We start from the raw sequence: 18,229 nt of genomic DNA on the forward strand, positions 1-18,229 counted from the left end.
CCCCAAAAAAAAGACTTGCTGAAGAGTTTGTTCATAGCACTAGTATGGTGTAAGTGGGTGTCTGTATGCAGATGTTGGTGTTGCCTCAGCCACCCAGCAAGTCTTTTGTCCTGCCATGCATTGTAACTGACAGCTGCCTCGTTGCTTCAAAAAAAAAAAAAAAAAAAATGTTCCTACTTTTCCCTCTCGTCGTTGCTGTTTTATTATTTGTCCCAAATTATTATTACTGTCATTGTTATTATTATTAACATTATTTACTATTTGATTATTTTGTACCCCTCTGGGCCTACCTCTTTTCCATGGCTATTTGAATCTCTCGTGTTTTCTATTTTCTATTTTCAGCATGTAATTTCCAGACAACGACGACTCCTCCATCTTACTATTAGCTGAACTAAAATAGTAGTTGTAACCTCAACTGAGCTAGTTGTATTTGTAATTATGGACACATGGAAAAGAGGAGCTCACATAATCCTATCACATTACCTTTGTTTTGAAATATTATCTTTTGGGGTCTTTGTGTGTATATAGATTTATTTTTGGGGGGGGACGCGGTAAGAAATACATTCTATTGTTTTGACACTGTATTATTTGAATGGTGTCGATCTCCCTCTCACTCTCTTCTTTCTCCTTTCACTCTCATTCTTCTCTTTCACTCCTTTCAGTGGTTACTTAACACTCAAACAAAGAGATGAGACTCCATACCATGAGGCAACATTTATACCTTCTGTTTCTCTTGTATTTTTCCCCCTCATTTGTAATTAAAGTGTAATCAGGGTTAATTAAAACAGGTAAAAATGGACAAGTGTCTTTTTATTTTTTCTATATGAGCTACACATGAGTTTATTATATTCATTACAGTCGCTTCAGGGCAATGCTCATGCAGTAGAAATTGTGTGTTCCTAACGGTTTGTTTAAATCCCATAGAATAACCCCATACCATCTGTCTTGGGTGTCATTGTACATCTTCCTCCATTTAAGATTCCGCCCCCCCCTAGATTGTGACATTTTCAAACCCATCCATAAATAAAATAGCTCTCATACTTGTAAGCTAGTAATATCACGACCAACTAGCTCTTGTTGTTGAAGGCCCAGTGAACATCACGACCAACCAAACTTTCATAACAGAGAAGTAAGCTGCACTGAAAGATGCAGTAACTGTCCTAGGAATTTCCCATGGCCTTAACTTGGAGACTGCCCCCCTCTACTGGTAATTTATGGTAATGCTTTGAGATTAGTTCAATTAGTGTGTTATGTCCATGTTTAACCAGTAATGTCCACGGGAGACAAACTCAAGCAAAAAAAGAAACGTCCCTTTTTCAGGACACTGTCTTTCAAAGATAATTTGTAAAAATCAAAATAACTTCACAGATCTTCATTGTAAAGGGTTTAAACACTGTTTCCCATGCTTGTTCAATGAACCATAAACAATTTATGAACATGCACCTGTGGAACGGTCGTTAAGACACTAACAGCTTTACAGACGGTAGGCAATTAACGTCACAGCTATGAGAACTTAGGACACTAAAGAGGCCTTTCTACTGACTCTGAAAAACACCAAAAGAAAGATGCCCTGGGTCCCTGCTCATCTGTGTGAACGTGCCTTAGGCATGCGGCAAGGATGCATGAGGACTGCAGATGTGACCGAGGCAATAAATTGCAATGTCCGTACTGTGAGATGCCTAAGACAGCGCTACAGGGAGACGGGACGGACCGCTGATCGTCCTCGCAGTGGCAGACCATGTGTAACAATGCCTGCACAGGATCAGTACATCCGAACATCACACCTGCGGGACAGGTACAGGATGGCAACAACAACTGCCCGAGTTACATCAGGAACGCATAATCCCTCCATCAGTGCTCAGACTGTCCGCAATAGGCTGAGAGAGGCTGGACTGAGGGCTTATAGGCCTGTTGTAAGGCAGGTACTCACCAGACATCATCGGCAACAAAGGTCCCCTATGGGCACAAACTCACCATCGCTGGACCAGACAGAACTGGCAAAAAATGCTCTTCACTGACGAGTCGCGGTTTTGTCTCACCAGGGTTGATGGTCGGATTCGCATTTATCGTCGAAGGAATGAGCGTTACACCGAGGCCTGTACTCTGGAGCAGGATCGATTTGGAGGTGGAGGGTCCGTCATGGTTTGGGGCGTCACAGCATCATCTGACTGAGCTTGTCATTGCAGGCAATCTCAACGCTGTGCGTTACAGGGAAGACATCCTCCTCCCTCATGTGGTACCCTTCCTACAGGCTCATCCTGACATGACCCTCCAGCATGACAATGCCACCAGCCATACTGCTCGTTCTGTGTGTGATTTCCTGCAAGACAGGAATGTCAGTGTTCTGCCATGGCCATCGAAGAGCCCGGATCTCAATCCCATTGAGCACGTCTGAGATTGGAGGGTGAGGGCTAGGGCCATTCCCCCCCCAGAAATGTCCGGGAACTTGCAGGTGCCTTGGTGGAAGAGTGGGGTAACATTTCACAGCAAGAACTGGCAAATCTGGTGCAGTCCATTAGGAGGAGACGCACTGCAGTACTTAATGCAGCTGGTGGCCACACCAGATACTGACTGTTAGTTTTGATTTTGACCCCCTCTTTGTTCAGGGACACATTATTAAATTTCTGTTAGTCACATGTCTGTGGACCTTGTTCAGTTTGTCTGTTGTTGAATCTTATGTTCATACAAATATTTACACATGTTAAGTTTGCTTAAAATAAACGCAGTTAACAGTGAGAGGACGTTTCTTTTTACATTTTAAGGACACAATATATTTTACCATAGTTATCTTTTTTTTTTTTTTGTCCCATCTTCCAACTCCAGTCAACCCCTCCCATCTCTCTTTGAACACCATCCACGTTTGATTTCTATTTGCCATATATTTCTCAACTGTGCCGTGATTTTTCACAAAGGTTCTGAACCTTTCTATTCTTGTAGATTTTACATATTGTAAATTAAAAAATGTACTTGGCAGGGAGTATGAGGGTCCTCCCATTTTTGGGGGCATCTAAAGAACATTTCCTGCATGTTTACACAATCTAATGACCCTTTGCCCTTCTAGACAGTTTTTATGTTGTAAGGAATAGCACACCTACACATTAACACACAGAAACAGTACAACCGTTATTTAATTCATATCATAGTGCTAATAGTACTGTAGAGCTCTTTTTAATTGCACACAATATAGGTGGGGTCACCCTGTCCTGCACCTAGGGATCCGCAGCCCTGTAGCGCCCCAACCCAACACATCCCACACCACTTTAGGATCTTAGTGAAACATTCATTATTGGTTTCAGGTGTGTTAGGGCAAGGCCAGAGTGACAACAGTACAACAAACCCCCAGGGCCAGGACTGAGCAGCCCAGCAGCTAGGGATTGCCCATATAAGTATCTCCCCTGACGTGGGCATGTTTTCAATACAGACTCCTTTTGTCGTGCAGTATTCCATATAAGGCTCTACTGTGCACCATGACAGTGAAGCCTGTAAAATTCGAGCTGTTTATTACTGACTGTGTCTGTGTGAGAAGTAGGGAATTTGCTGGGGAAACTGACAGATCAATAAAGTTATATTGCCATATGTGATGGCGCCGACAAAGATTGTCGCCTCGCTTCGCGTTCTTAAGAAACTGCCATATTTAGTTTTTTAATGTATTATTTCTTACACTGTTACCCCAGGAAATCTTAAATCTTATTACATACAGCCGGGAAGAACTATTGAATATAAGAGCAACCTCAACTTACTAACATTATGACCAGGAATACAACTTTCCCGAAGCGGATCCTCTGTTTGGACCACCACCCAGGACAATGGATCGGATCCCAGTAGGCGACCCAAAACAACGGCGCAGACGGAGCGCTCTTCTGGTCAGGCTCCGTAGACGGGCTCACCGCTTCTGAGTATACTACTCGCCAATGTCCAGTCTCTTGACAACAAGATAGACGAAATTCGAGCAAGGGTTGCCTTACAGAGGGACATCAGAGATTGTAACATTCTCTGTTTCACGGAAACATGGCTCACTCGGGATACGTTATCAGAGTCGGTACAGCCACCCCAAGCAGACACCTCGACGGTCCTGAAAGAACTTCATTGGACTCTATGTAAACTGGAAACCACATATCCTGAGGCTGCATTTATTGTAGCTGGGGATTTTAACATGGCTAATCTGAAAACAAGGCTCCCTAAATTATATCAGCATATTGAATGCGTGACCCGGGCTGGCAAGATTCTGGATCATTGCTACTCTAACTTCCGCGACGCATACAAAGCCCTCGCCCTCCTTTTGGCAAATCTGACCACGACTCCATTTTGTTGCTCCCAGCCTGTAGACAGAAACTAAAACATGAAACGCCCATGCTCAGGTCTGTTCAACTCTGGTCCGTCCAATCTGATTCCACGATTCAAGATTGCTTTGATCACGTGGACTGTGAAATGTGCCGGATAGCCTCAGACAACAACATTGATGTATACGCTGATTCGGTGAGCGAGTTTATTAACAAGTGCATCGGTGATGTAGTACCCACGGTGACTATTAAACCCTTCCCCAACCAGAAACCGTGGATTGATGGCAGCATTCGCGCAAAACTGCGACCGGAGACATGACCGAATACAAACAGTGTAGCTATTCCCTCTGGAAGGCAATCAAACAAGCTTAGCGTCAGTATAGAGACAAAGTAGAGTCGCAATTCAACGGCTCAGACATGAGACGTATGTGGCAGGGTCTACAGTCAAACACGAATTACAAAAAGAAAACCATCCCTGTCGCGGACACCGATGTCTTGCTCCCAGACAAACTAAACAACTTCTTTGCTCACTTTGAGGACAATACAGTGCCACTGACACGGCCCGCAGCCAACGTGAGTAAAACATTTAAATGTGTTAACCCTTGCAATGCTGCCGGCCCAGACGGCATTCCTAGCCGCGTCCTCAGAGCATGCGCAGACCAGCTGGCCGGTGTGTTTACGGACATATTCAATCAATCCCTATCCCAGTCTACTGTTCCCACATGCTTCAAGAGGGCCACCATTGTTCCTGTTCCCAAGAAAGCTAAGGTAACTGAGCTAAATGACTATCGCCCCGTAGCACTCACTTCCGTCATCATGAAGTGCTTTGAGAGACTAGTCAAGGATCATATCACCTCCACCCTACCTGACACCCTAGACCCACTCCAATTTGCTTACCGCCCCAATAGGTCCACAGACGACGCAATCACAATCACACTGCACACTCCCCTAACCTATCTGAACAAGAGGAATACCTATGTAAGAATGCTGTTCATCGATTACAGCTCAGCATTTAACACCATAGTACCCTCCGAACTCGTCATTAAGCTCGAGACCATGGGCCTCGACCCCGCCCTGTGCAACTGGGTCCTGGACTTTCTGACGGGCCGCCCCCAGGTGGTGAGGGTAGGTAACATCTCCACCCCGCTGATCCTTAACACTGGGGCCCCACAAGGGTGCGTTCTCAGCCCTCTCCTGTACTCCCTGTTCACCCATGACTGCGTGGCCATGCACGCCTCCAACTCAATCAAGTTTGCAGACGACACTACAGTGGTAGGCTTGATTACCAAGAACGACGCGAAGGCCTACAGGGAGGAGGTGAGGGCCCTCGGAGTGTGGTGTCAGGAAAATAACTTCACACTCAACATCAACAAAACAAAGGAGATGATCGTGGACTTCAGGAAACAGCAGAGGGAGCTCCCACCTATCCACATCGGCGGGACAGTAGTGAAGGTAGAAAGTTTTAAGTTCCTCGGCGTACACATCACGGACAAACTGAAATGATCCACCCACACAGACAGCATGGTGAAGAAGGCGCAACAGCGCCTCTTCAACCTCAGGAGGCTGAAGAAATTTGGCTTGTCATCAAAAGCACTCACTGTAGATGCACAATCGAGAGCATCCTGTCGGGCTGTATCACCGCCTGGTACGGCAACTGCTCCGCCCATAACCGGAAGGCTCTCCAGAGGGTAGTGAGGTCTGCACAACGCATCACCGGGGGCAAACTACCTGCCCTCCAGGACACCTACACCAATGTCACAGGAAGGCCAAAAAGATAATCAAGGACAAGAACCACCCGAGCCACTGCCTGTTCACCCTGCTATCATCCAGAAGGCGAGGTCAGTACAGGTGCATCAAAGCTGGGACCGGGAGACTGAAAAACAGCTTCTATCTCAAGGCCATCAGACTATTAAACAGCCATACTAACATTGAGTGATTGCTGCCAACATACTGACTCAACTCTAGCCACTTAATAAAATATTGGATGTAATAAATGTATCACTAGTCACTTTAAACAATGGCACTTTATATAATGTTTACGTACCCTACATTACTCATCTCATATGTATATACTGTACTCTATACCATCTACTGTCATCTACTAACATCAAGGCGGTGACCCGTTCCTGTAGGTTCATGCTCTACAACATTCGCAGAGTACGACCCTGCCTCACGCAGGAAGCGGCGCAGGTCCTAATCCAGGCACTTGTCATCTCCCGTCTGGATTACTGCAACTCGCTGTTGGCTGGGCTCCCTGCCTGTGCCATTAAACCCCTACAACTCATCCAGAACGCCGCAGCCCGTCTGGTGTTCAACTTTCCCAAGTTCTCTCACGTCACCCCGCTCCTCCGCTCTCTCCACTGGCTTCCAGTTGAAGCTCGCATCCGCTACAAGACCCTGGTGCTTGCCTACGGAGCTGTGAGGGGAACGGCACCTCCGTACCTTCAGGCTCTGATCAGGCCCTACACCCAAACAAGGGCACTGCGTTCATCCACCTCTGGCCTGCTCGCCTCCCTACCTCTGAGGAAGTACAGTTCCCGCTCAGCCCAGTCAAAACTGTTCGCTGCTCTGGCACCCCAATGGTGGAACAAACTCCCTCACGACGCCAGGTCAGCGGAGTCAATCACCACCTTCCGGAGACACCTGAAACCCCACCTCTTTAAGGAATACCTAGGATAGGATAAAGTAATCCTTCTAACCCCCCCCCCTAAAAGATTTAGATGCACTATTGTAAAGTGGTTGTTCCACTGGATATCATAAGGTGAATGCACCAATTTGTAAGTCGCTCTGGATAAGAGCGTCTGCTAAATGACTTAAATGTAAATGTTAAATGTAATGCATCTTGCCTATGCCGTTCGTGTCACGTTCCTGACCTGTTTTTCCTTTTTCTTGTATTTATTTAGTTGGTTAGGGCGTGAGTTGGGGAGGGTTGTCTATGTGTTATTTTCTATGTTGGGATGTTTGTGTTCGGCCGGGTATGATTCTCAATCAGAGACAGCTGTCAATCGTTGTCCCTGATTGAGAATCATACTTAAGCGGCCTGGGTTTCACGTGTGTTTTGTGGGTGTTTGTATCTCGTGTCTGTGTTCGTGCCACACGGGACTGTTTTCGTTTTGGTCACGTTTGTTGTTTTTGTATGTGTAAGTGTTCAGTATTACGCTCATTAAATAATGACTACTTTCCACTCTGCGTGTTGGTCCGATCCATGCTCCTCCTCGTCTGAGGAGGAGAACGACTTCGACAACCGTAACAGAAACACCCACCACCAATGGACCAAGCGGAGTGGAGAAGGGCGGCAACAGCAGCGTAAAAAACCCCAGGACTCCTGGACTTGGGAAGAGATTCTGGACGGCAAAGGACCCTGGGCTCAGCCAGGGGAATATCGCCGTCCCAAGGCGGAGTTTGGAGGCAGCGAAGGCAGAGAGGCGCTGGTATGAGGAGGCAGCGCGGCGACGCGGTTGGGAGCCCGAGAGTCAGACCCCAAAATTTCTTGGGGTGGGGGGGACACAAGCGGAGTGTGGCAAAGCTGGGTAAGTTACCTGAGCCAACTCCCCGTGCTTACCGTGGAGTGAGAGGGCGTCGTACTGGTCAGACACCGTGTTATGCGGTAAAGCGCACGGTGTCCCCAGTACGCGTGCTTAGCCCAGTGCGGGCTATTCCACCTCGCCGCACTGGTAGGGCTAGGTTGGGCATCGAGCCAGGTGCCATGAACTACATGGCACGTACATGGCACCAGCCTTACAGATGGTGTCCCCGGTTCGCCAGCATAGCCCAGTGCGGGCTATTCCACCTCGCCGCACTGGCAGGGCTACGGGGACCATTCAACCTGGTAGGGTTGGGGAGGCTCGGTGCTCAAGAGCGCGTGTCCTCCTTCACGGTCCGGTTTACCCGGTGCCACCTCCACGTACCAGTCCTCCGGTGGCAGCCCCCCGCCCCTAGGCTGTCTCTCCGGGTTCTCTCTCCAGCTGCTCCCATCTGTCCAGCGCTGTCAGAGCCTTCCTCCTCTCCAGCGCAGCCAGTGTCTGAGCTGTCTGCTTGCCCAGCGCTGTTTGAACTGTCTGCCTGCCCAGCGCTGTCTGAGCTGCCTGCCTGCCCAGCACCGTCAGAGCTGTCCGTCTGTCCAGAGCCGTCCAGCCAGGACCAGCCAGAGCCGTCCAGCCAGAGCCGTCCAGCCAGGACCAGCCAGAGCCGTCCAGCCAGGACCAGCCAGAGCCGTCCAGCCAGAGCCGTCCAGCCAGGATCCGCCAGAGCCGTCCAGCCAGGATCCGCCAGAGCCAGCCAGCCAGGATCCGCCAGAGCCAGCCAGCCAGGATCCGCCAGAGCCAGCCAGCCAGGATCCGCCCCTCAGTCCGGTGCTGCCCCTCATTCTGGTGCTGCCCCTTAATCTAATGGGGGTTATATGGAGGGTGGTCATTGGGAGGAGGCCAAGGAAGCGGGGTTTGACTATGGTGGGGTGGGGACCACGACCAGTGCCGCCACCGTGGACAGACGCCCACCCAGACCCTCCCCTAGACTTTATGCTGGTGCGCCCGGAGTTCGCACCTTAACCCCCCCCTTATGTCACGTTCCTGACATGTTTTTCCTTTTTCTTGTATTTATTTAGTTGGTCAGGGCGTGAGTTGGGGTGGGTTGTCTATGTGTTATTTTCTATGTTGGGATGTTTGTGTTCGGCCGGGTATGATTCTCAATCAGAGACAGCTGTCAATCGTTGTCCCTGATTTAGAATCATACTTAGGCAGCCTGGGTTTCACGTGTGTTTTGTGGGTGTTTGTATCTCGTGTCTGTATTCGTGCCACACGGGACTGTTTTCGGTTTGGTCACGTTTGTTGTTTTTGTATGTGTAAGTGTTCAGTTTTACGCTCATTAAATAATGACTACTTTCCACTCTGGCTGTTATTACTATCTGACAGATAACTAAAGGCTAGAGCTGACCTGGCTGTGGTAGCTACTAGCTAGCGTAGCTTATTCATTCACCTCAATCGAGAGGGGATGAAGCATTAGCTAACGTCCCATGTCAGTTACAATACTAGCTCAGCACTGCGAATAAACACTTGTTTCGTTTTTGCCAGCTACATCAGTCAACTAAAGATTAGACCGTTTCTGTTCTGCTACCTTTTACAACTCGGTGAAAGAGTGCAACACGAACACACTGAACCATGCTGGTCTCCCGTGCTGGTCCAGCCAGTCTTCCAGAAGCTTTGCCTTCACACAGCCTGTCAGCCCGCTCTGTGGTGTCAGCGCAGTCCTAAATCCAGTCGGATAAACACTCCAAACAGCCTACCCGACCTATCGGCAGCGGCTGTATGGTCCTAAAGCGCACCGCTGTCCTGTTTTGTATCACATTCCAATGCTAAAACTGGGGGGGACAAAAATGCAATTTCAGAATGTGCCCCCCCCATCCCCAGTGAGAGTTGCGCCCCTGCGTAGACGTATCTCTTCTTTCCTCTGACTGTCACCTCTCATTACAGCGGGGGGCTGGGGGTTGCTTCCCACAAAGGTTGATTGACAGGGCGCTTTAAGCCACCCACTGGGAGGGTTTGTTGCCTGGCCCTGGGGCGAGGGCTGAGGTCAACGTCTTGAGAAGAGATGGAGGCTGGGCCCCAAAGAACAGGGCTAATTATCCTTCATTGTGTGTGTCGCCGTAGTACCGACTCTTTTATACTCTCACTAACTCAACACAGAGAATGTTGTGTGTCAGCTAGTGGGGATAGCAAATACATTAATGTTGCTTTTGTGCAAACAAATATTTGAATTGTGAAAATTTGATTTATTTGACAGAACTTCTCTGTGATTGAGGGAACTACAATGAACATAAATATAAACGCAACATTTAAAGTGTTGTTCCCATGTTTCATGAGCTGAAAAAAAAGAACCCAGAAATGTTCCATACGCACAAAAAGCTTATTTTTCTCACATTTTGTGCACAAATTTGTTTACATCCCTGTTAGTGAACATTTCTCCTTCTCCAAGATAATACGCCTGACAGATGTGGCATATCAAGAAGCTGATTAAACAGCATGAGCATTACACAGGTGCACCTTGTGCTGGGGATGATAAAAGGCCACTCTAAAATCTGCAGTTTTGTCACACAACACAATGCCACAGATGTCTCAAGTTTTGAGGGAGCATGCAATTGGCATGCAGACTGCAGGAATGTCCACTAGAACTGTTGCCAGAGAATTTAATGTTTGTTTCTCTACCATAATCTACCAATGTTGTTTTAGATCATTTGGCAGTACGTCCTACTGGCCTCAGAACCGTAGACCACGTGTAACCACGCCAGCCCAGGCCCTCCACATCTGGCTTCTTCACCTGCGGGATGGTCTGAGATGAGACACCCGGACAGCTGATGAAACTGTGGGTTTTCACAACCAAAGAATGTCTCCACAAACTGTCAGAAACCGTCTCAGGGAAAGCTCAACTGCGTGCTCGTCGTCCTCACCAGGGTCCTGACCTGACTGCAGTTCGGCATCGAAACCGGCTTTAGTGGGCAAATGCTCACCTTCGATGGCCACTGGCACGCTGGAGAAGTGTGCTCTTCACAGATGAATCCTGGTTTCAACTGTACTGGGCAGATGGAAGAGTGTATGGTGTTGTGTGGGTTAGCGGTTTGCTGATGTCAATGTTGTGAACAGAGTTCCCCATGGTGGCGGTGGGGTTATGTTATGGGCAGGCATAAGCTACAGCCCATGAACACAATTGCATGCACAGAGATACCATGACGAGATCCCGAGGCCCATTGTCGTGTCATTCATCTGCAGCCATCACCTCATGTTTCAGCATAATAATGCACGGGCCCATGTCGCAAGGATCTGTACACAATTCCTGGAAGCTGAAAATGTCCCAATTCTTCCATGGCCTGCATACTCACCAGACATGTCACCCATTGAGCAAGTTTGGGATGCTCTGGATTGACGTGTACGACAGCGTGTTCCAGTTCCCGCCAATATCCAGCAACTTCACACAGTCATTGAAGAGGAGGGACAACATCCCACAGACGACAATCAACAAGTCAAATGTATTTATATAGCCCTTCTTACATCAGCTGTGCTGTACAGAAACCCAGCCGAAAACCCAAAACAGCAAGCAATGCAGGTGTAGAAGCACAGTGGCTAGGAAAAACTCCCTAGAAAGGCCAAAACCTAGGAAGAAACCTAGAGGGGAACCAGGCTGATTAACTCTATGCGAAGGAGATGTCTCGCTTCATGAAGCAAACGATGGTCCCACCAGATACTGACTGGTTTTCCGATCCACACCCCAAGCTTTTTTTGTGACCACCAGATGCATATCTGCATTCTCAGTCATGTGAAATCCATAGATTAGGGCCTAATTTATTTATTTAAATGAACTGATTTCCTTATAACTGTAACTCAGTAAAATCTTTGAGATTGTTGCATGTTGCATTTACATTTTTGTTTAGTTTTATTTCAGAACATTTATAAAACAATAGTTTTATTTTCAAAAACGTCAACACAATTAGTAACTACATAATGTAAACTACAGAATGTATTGATAAGTAGTAGAAACAAATAGTTATTCATAGGTTATTACAGTGCATTTAACATTTTGTAGTAAATATGCAACTTCATGTGCTGTAAAACAATCTACCAATAGAACTTTTGGCATTGTCTGCTTCATGCAGGTTAATAGGCTTCAGATGGTATCCATCTATAGAACTCCAGCCTATTGCATTATGGGTTACATAGTGTACATTTGTTCTTGCCTTTGTTTACATTGGTTGACATCACATATTGTTCTCTGCTATTTTCGAAGCTACCTCCATTATAATAATTTTCTGAACATTAAGTGCCTGGTTACATGGACCCAAGGTAAGCCAACTATTGGAGTACAAAGCATGTTCAATGTACTGTTTCCAGTTAAAGTCATTTTAATCCAGGGTCCCTGCAACCAATTAAAGACAGACTGCATCAGGCCCCTTTTGTAAACAGGAACTCAGCAGAAACTCAAAGCCCAAGAGTTACTTTGTGTGTGTGTTTGTGCGAGAATATGTGTGTGTGTGTGTGTTTAGGGAGAGAGATTGGCCTGGACAGCATGTGAGCCAGATCTCTGTAATTGGGATTCATTACCAATGTGTCATGAATGGGTGAGCTGTTTTTCTAGCCTGGTTAGACTCACCATTTGAACTCTGCTCATAGTAACAGCGTTGCATGTTAGTGCATGTTTACTGTATGGTATCTCTCTTCCCTGTCCGTGCAGATAACCTCAGTGAGGCAGGGTCACAGAGGGATTAAACTTTCCCACAAAGCCTTGCGTTTATGTAATGTGGATATAGGATTTCTGCTATCCTACATGAAGTATTTGTCATGCTCCTAAAAGGGCTCTGAGATTAAAACAGGATTGCAGGATTAGGTGTAATGGGTTATGATGCCGTTATAATGCATTGTAAGACTTGTCATGAGCACGTATAGCCCCCTTGTGATGTCTTATAATCATCCCATAATGATTTTGACTAAATACTAGCCATTTTGAATTAGTTGAAATGTTGATAGAGATATGAAATAATATACTCCTTATTGTAAGACATGAAAAATACTTTATACCGAGTTAAAAACCATTAGGTCACAGGTAGGCCAAAAAGAGCATGAAGGACATCAACCACCCGAGCCACGACCTGTTCACCCCTCTATCATCCAGAAGAAGACGTCAGTACAGGTGCATCAAAGCTGGGACCAAGAGACTGAAAAACAGCTTCTATCTCAAGGCCATCAAACTAGCCATTACTAGCCGGCTACCACCCAGTTACTCAACCCTGCACCTTAGTGGCTGCTGCCCTGTGTACATAGACATGGAATCACTGGTCACATTATGGTCACTTTAATAATGTTTACATACTGCTTTAGTCATTTCATATGTATATACTGTATTCTACTGTATTTTAGTCAATGCCAATCTGACATTTCTCGTCCTAATATTTATGTATTTCTTAATTCCAATGACTAAATATGTGTATGTGACTAATAACATTTGATTTTATTATACCTGCAGGCTTTAAATAAAATGTTACCGGATTATTCAACAAGCCCTTTCAAAAACGAGAAATTCTGTATGGTGTTTGCATCTCTCAAACGTTCTATGTCTATATCATTGGTTTACGAAATCATTTCCCTAAGTTACTTCTCTCATATTCTGTTGTCTTAGATTTCTGATGATGCATCGATGGGGTGAATGAATGCAGACTGCTGAGAGACTGCAGTGCTCTACCCAACAGGCTTGCATATCTGTGTGTGTGTCTGCATGCGTGTGTGTGTGTTTACTTCCACACACAAAGGTTCCGTAACGCCCTAGCATGTTATAACTACATGGTACATGCATGACAAACACACTACAATGCCACAGAAAGCAGAACTATAGTTGTTGACCAAGACCAGTCCGCTCACCATTTGTACATGCAGGCTGACAATGCAGTGTGGTGCACTGCTACAAACCAATCCATACAAACAGGATACATGTCAACATTGTGAAATGTTTAACTGAGGATTGCCTATAGAGGAATATATATGGGTAAATCCCTTAGGAACAGTAATCCTTAGGTTTAGTCAAATTTACTCTGGACCCTTCCTGTTTGGCTCAGCTGATGGCAACAAGCATGATGACCTCATCACAGTACTTGGTCATTGGCCTAGAGACCCTCTATCATTTGGCCAATCGTAGATTGATTTGGTGACGTTACTTTAAAGTCTATCAGGTTTGATAGGGAGGCGGGACAAAGCGCGGACTGACGTCAACGATAGTCTATATAGCGCAGTGGTTGGCTAGACTGGCTAATATACAGGGGAAGAAAGAAATATCAAAATTATACAACAACAAAAATAACAATAGATACAAAATTGTATATTCAAAATAAATAACAGAAATGGGCATTCATAATGTCTAGGTTTTCTATGTTACTTGGTTAAGCGCATCGATCAGCGCAAATAAACAGCTCTAAACTTTTTCTATCCCATTAACTTTCCCCTCCCCATTTAGTTGCTGGTTGAACTTCATTTGCCTCCTCTTTTATACTCGCCATGTACAGGTTAAACTACAGGTTAAATATAATTTTGCAGCAGATGTCCTTAGATTAACACAACTGCAAAAGCGAGCGTTTTAGAACATCAAATCCTAAATTACCATTTTTATAGGACTATTACCTTCGCTGTCAGTGCCGCTGCATGCGTTTGTAGATTGGTGAGGAGTTATTTTTCTTCCATTCGACCGCCTACTCCCTGTCAGCAGACCTCCCCTAAGGAGCTATTGGATGCCGCAGCCCTGTCCTAAACAGCTGTTAGTCTTTTCCAACAGCACGATTCGACTAAACACGGTGTCAATCAAATGTAGACACTGCCATGTAGCTCCTTGGATTCATGAAATCTACTGGCTACTGTACTCAAATGTGTCCTCTGATTGGCTACATGGACTAGTTGTCAAGGCTTTGGGCTTCATTCACCATTTTGCGACTGTAGTGTAGAATGTACCGAACAGTAGTTTTACCTCCTTTAAGTTGCTTTACAGACGAAAGATAATATGACAGTCCGTTAATTGTCAACCCTGGATTTCCGACTTTTGGCCAACTATCAATTTTGTTACTGACTCGATAAATATCTGCATTGAAAATAATTTTGTGGTGAGTAAAACCTACAAATCTTTCTTCTGCAGCACTGCAGTAGCCTGTATTGCTTTATCGAGATGCTAGGTTGTAGACGTTGTCTACAATAAGCACCCTTTGTAACTACTAATGAAATATAATTTACCTAGTTTATAATACACTGCGGAGAGAAGCAAAGAGAGGATTGGATGCCACACTTCATTGAAAAGGGAGCGGTACGGGTGGATTGTCAGCCTAAAACTTTTCTCCCAGAAAATATTCAACGCCATAACTGCCATTATAAGAGTTAGACTTCCTAGAAGTGTTTTTCTTCCGTTGCGATTGAAGGCGAAACATTGAAGTCATCTGAATCACCAACATAGAGTTTTTAGCATTATTATCCCTCCATGGGCTACTATTCGTCATACAAAATGTATATTTCCATCTGTCCTTCGTCTGGGCTTGTGGGCCTCGTTTCTACGTTGTGTCCACAAATATTACTTTTTATTGTAACTTAATTTACAATGTTGCAGTTTGCACTCGTCGGGAAATGTGTTACTAAGTTGCATCCAGTATCGTCAACATTTTACAGTAATTGTCACACGAATGAATTTACAACATAATTACTTTGGTTTCTGTCGCGCGATGTAATTACATATTGTTTGATTTAAGTAAGCCTACTTACTGTCTGTTTGTAACACCCCATTATAATTTGTTCCACAACACCATATATCAGAATAATGGGCCTTTACATTTTTTATTTCACGTGTAAATGTTGCAAGAAGATTTTTCTAAGCGGCCTTGTGTTGTTTGGCCTGCGTCACTGGACTTCACGGCCCTGTTGTGTAGTAAACTGATAGTAATCGCAAAGCACTATGACCAATAAGAGTGCTTCACACATATACAGCACGGTACTATTCAGTAAAACTAACAGTGACCACATTCTTGCAATCGTTTGCATTTTACCGTACTTCAGTTTAGGGTTGTAGTTTTTTATATTTTCTATATCTACATTCAGCCTAAGTCTACTTTAAGTACGTGACATTTGTACATTCGCCGGTAGTTGCACTATAGGTCTATATTATCCACCAGTTATCATAGTTTTATAGTTATATATTTATACATCGACGCTGTCGAAGCGTAAATTCATCCCATTGGGCACACACTGCTTGAATTAACGTTGCTTTCTTGTCATTTCAATGAAATTATGTTGAACCCAACGTGGAATAGACGTTGAATTGACGTCTGTGCACAATGGGATGTTATGCTAATATGGATTTTCATAATGCTCTAATAGGACATTACAACAAGTTCTCCAATGGTGACAAATGGCAATGCTAGGTTTATACAGCGTTGATATGGCAACATTTATTGAACATTGAATCAACACAAGATTGAACATGAGTGCAATATTGACAAATGGATAAGGCTCATACATTTAGAATGGAAATGTCGATGTGCCTTCTCTCGAAGTTGTTATCATTATGACACACCCACATACTTGCTGGCGTGCATAATGCACTATTGAGTAAACAATGTGCACACCTCCAGCTTGAAAAAGGGAAGGCAAATTATTTTACGATGACAGTAATTTGAATGCAATCTCAAGTCTCCTGAATATAATTTGCATGACACAGATCCTGGGTTGTAACTGTGTGTATTATCAAACAGCAGTTTACATGTTGTGTGTTCACAACAATACAGGTCTGTAGTTTCTTATTACAAGTAGAGTTCTGTAGAGCTGAACGTATTAAATGACTTGACGTACATGACATTGGAACAACCTAATATTCAATAAATATCATCATTTGTCCCAGACATGTTGTATATGTCTCAAACATACCATGACATGGAGCATGTCATGGTATGTCATGGCATGTGAATCCAATGTGATTGAAGCACAACTCATACTCTGCAAAATAATTTGGTCTAGACTTTGATGTTTGTATTTGGTCATGCTCTATAAGATGATTAGGCTTTTTGTTGAATCACTTTGTGGTGTTGTCTGAAACTGAGGCCGATGGGAACTGTGTACTGGGGAAAAAGAAAGAAAGATAGCCCTACAACACTTGACGCTGCCTGTTTCAATGGAAAACCCAAAGCAAAACGGTTGGTTCTCAGATAGTTTCTTTAATCCACGTAGGTCAGCATTCAACAACATGGATGTTTTCCCTGGCTGTGAAAAATGCCTCTAAATGAGTGGTTGGTATGAAATCTAAGGAGAACGAGAGGGCTAAAGAGACAGGGTAATAAAGTAGCAGGAAGTTAGGTAATGGTCCATGACAGGAAGTGTGGATTGTAGGGGCGGATTGGTTCGGCTACGAAATAGATAAAGGTCACCACCCAGAACGAGTGAGAGAGAGGGGAAAAGAACGCCTGAGTAAGAGAGAGAGAATGAGAGAACTGCGAGTGAACAAGAAGGAATTCCCCCACCTCCACTGCCTTAGCCAAGAAACCAGCGCGCGTGTGTGTGTGGGTGTAGACTTGTCTGGACGAGCACTTCCAAATGTGCCTGCCACTATTCTGCTATGCTATATTGTTATATTACTTCACACGTTATATAAGATTGCTTCATTATGCTTTACTTTGTATTCACACAGTGTTAGGTGTTAATTATAAGTAATATAGGCTACATTATGGAATGTACGCATTGTACACTGAGTATACAAAACAATAGGAACACCTTAATATTGAGTTGCACCCCCTTTTGCCCTCAGAACTGCCTCAATTCATCAGGGCATGGACTCTACAAAGTGTCAAAAGCGTTCCACCGGGATGCTGGCCCATGTTGACTCCAATAATTCCCACAGTTGGCTGGATGTCCTTTGGGCGGTGGACCATTCTTGATACACAAGGGAAACCCAGCAGCGTTGCAGTTCGTTACACACTCAAACCGGTGCGCCTGGCATGTACTACCATACCCTGTTCAAAGGCACTTATATTTTTTGTCTTGCCTGTTCACCCTCTGAATGGCACACATACACATCATTGTTTAAATTGTCTCAATGCTTTAAAATCATCCTTTAACCTGTCTGCTCCCCTTAATATACACAGATTATTTCTTTCTTTCTTTTATTTAACCTTTATTCAAATAGGCAAGTCAGTGAAGAACAAATTCTTATTTTACAATGATGGCCTACCCCGGCCAAACCCTCCTCTAACCTGGACAATGCAGGGCCAATTGTGCGCCGCTCTATGGGACTCCCAATGACGACCGGTTGTGATAGAGCCCGGGATCTAGCCAGGGTCTGTAGTGATGCCTCTAGCACTGAGATGCAGCGCCTTAGACCGCTGCGCCACTCGGGAGATCTGATTGAAGTGGATTTAACAAGTGACTTCCCTTAAGGGATCATAGCTTTCACCT

The 18,229-nt window shown here is 45.0% G+C and overlaps 1 protein-coding gene across 3 annotated transcripts in view; it reads left to right on the top strand.

Annotated features, from left to right (window-relative positions):
• The first annotated feature begins 14,712 nt into the window (after nt 1-14,712).
• The window catches only part of LOC129831258 (protein capicua homolog), a 36,109-nt gene continuing 32,592 nt past the window's right edge, over nt 14,713-18,229 (top strand). Inside the window, exons 1-2 of one of the 3 annotated variants that reach the window (XM_055894464.1) lie at nt 14,713-14,904; nt 17,583-17,761. The gene's annotated coding sequence lies outside the window, so the exon portion shown is untranslated. The remainder of the gene's footprint in view (nt 14,905-17,582; nt 17,762-18,229) is intronic. The other 2 variants (XM_055894463.1, XM_055894465.1) reach the window with 2 other exon arrangements.

This window comes from Salvelinus fontinalis, chromosome 32, assembly GCF_029448725.1.
Source record: "Salvelinus fontinalis isolate EN_2023a chromosome 32, ASM2944872v1, whole genome shotgun sequence".
NCBI classification, from domain to species: Eukaryota; Metazoa; Chordata; class Actinopteri; order Salmoniformes; family Salmonidae; genus Salvelinus; species Salvelinus fontinalis.